We start from the raw sequence: 2,375 nt of genomic DNA, 5'->3' as shown, positions 1-2,375 counted from the left end.
TCCACTCACCTCAGCCTCCCAAGGCGTGGGATTACAGGCTGAGCCACCGAGCCCGGCATTAAAAGAGTTTTTAATGAAATAAAAAATAGAATTACCCTATAATCCAGCAATTCAACTTCTAAGTGTCCAAAATAACTGAAAACAGCATCTCAAAGAGGTATGTCCATTCAGAAGTATTAACAATGGTAAAGATGTAGAAACAGCCTAAATGTCCAACAGTGAGTGAAATTTTTTTTTTTTTTTTTGAGTCAGAGTCTCACTCTGACACCCAGGCTGGAGTGCAGTGGTACGTTCATGGCTACCACAGCCTCAACCTGCTGGGTTCAGGCAATTCTTCTGCTTCAGTCTTCCAAGTAGGTGGAACTATTGGCACGTGCCACCACACCCGGCTAATTTTTTGATTTATTGTAGAGACAAGGTCTCACCAAGTTACCCAGGCTGGTTTCAAACCCCTGGGATCAGGCAATCCTCTTGCCTCTGCCTCCCAAAGTGCTGGGATTACAGGTGTGAGCCACCACACCCAGCCAGATGAGTGAATTTTAAAAATGTGATATATACATACAATTAACAATTATTTTATTTTAAAGATGTGGGGTACAATTAAGGATTAGGTATACAAGTGGTCATAGTACAGGTAAAGTTTGGACCTCCGTTTGGTCCCCACTTTGCCTGACTTGAGAACAGGTACTCTTACTGATGTTGTGTCCCCGTCCCCCTACTCTGGCAGTGTCCTGCTACTACCGATCCCTTTTTTTTGAGTTGGAGTCTCACTCTGACGCCCAGACTGGAGTGCAGTGGCTCCTCCCGGCCACCGCAGCCTCGACCTGCTGGGACTCCAGTGATCCTTCCACCTCAGCCTTCCAAGTAGCTGGAATTACAGGCGCACACTACCAAGCCTGGCTAATTTTTTTGATTTATTGTAGAGATGAGGTCTTGCCAAGTTGCCCAGGTGGGTCTCAAACCCGCGGGCTCAGGCAATCCACTCACTTCAGCTCCCAAAGTGCGGGATTACAGGCTGAGCCACCGAGCCCGGCTGCCAATCCCTTTCTTATTGTATTATGGTAAATGTTCAGGGTCCACTTATGAGTGATTCACATACAATTGAATATTATTCAACCTTACAAAAGGAAGGAAATCCTGCAACATGTGACAACTTGGATTAATCAAGGACATTATGCTAAGTGACATAAGCCAGTCACAGAAGAACAAATCCTGAGGATTCCACTTACACGAAGTAGCTGAATTAGTCAAACGTAAAGATCCAGCACCAGGTGTGGTGGCTCAAGCCTGTAATCCCAGCAATTTGGGAGGCAGAGATGAGAGGATTGCCTGAGCTCAGGGATTCGAGACCAGACTGAGCAACATGGTGAGACCTCATCGTCATAATAAATCAAAAAAATTAGCCGGGCATGGTGGCACATGCCTGTGGTTCCAGCTCCTTGGAAGGCTAAGGTGGAAGGATCACCTGAGCCCATTAGGTCAAGACTGCAGTGGCCATGAGCATGCCATTGCACTCCAGGCTACGTGACAGAGTGAGACCTTGACTCAAAAAAAAAAAAAAAAAAAATTACAGATGCAAAGAGTAGAATGGAGGCTGCCAGGGGCTGGGGAGAGGTAGAAATGGGGAGCTGCTAATCAATGTGTATACAATTTCAGTATGTAAGATAAAGAAGTTGTAGGGGCCTGACATATAACATTGTGGCTAAAGATAAAAATACTGTATTGTTGGGCAGGCATGGTGGCTCACGCCTATTATCCCAGCACTTTGGGAGACCAAGTTGAGAGGATTGAGCCCACAGGTTTGAGACCAGCATGGGCAACTTGACGAGACCTCGTCTTTACAATAAATTTTTTAAAAATAGCCAGGTGTGGTGGTGCGTGCCTGTAGTTATACCTACTTGGAAGGTTGAGGCAGAAGGATCACCAGAGCCCAGCAGGTTGTGACTGTGATGGCCATGAACGTGCCACTGCACTATAGCCTGGATGACAGAGTGAGACTCCAACTTAAAAAGAAAAAAATACTGTATTGTTCACGTAAATTCTGTTAAGGCCAGGTGTGGTGGCTCATGCATGTGATCCCAGCAATTTGGGAGGCAGAGGGCAGAGGATTGCCTGAGTCCAGGGGTCTGATACCAACTTGGGCAACTTGGCAAGACCTCATCTCTACAATAAATCAAAAAATTAGCTGCGTGTGATAATGTTCGCTTGTGGTTCCCACTACTTGGAAGATTGAGGTGGAAGGATCGCCTGAGCCCAGCAGGTCAAGGCTACGGTGGACATGGGATTACAAACAGGAGCCATGGGATTACAAGAAGGCCTGGCCAAAAATTGGTTTTGACCTTATGTCTGTGGTTAACTTTCTTTTTTTTTTTTTT

This window comes from Carlito syrichta, unplaced genomic scaffold (genome assembly GCF_000164805.1).
Source record: "Carlito syrichta isolate Samal-C Ts95f unplaced genomic scaffold, Tarsius_syrichta-2.0.1 Scaffold313184, whole genome shotgun sequence".
NCBI lineage: Eukaryota > Metazoa > Chordata > Mammalia > Primates > Tarsiidae > Carlito > Carlito syrichta.
Note: the sequence above shows the minus strand (reverse complement) of the source record.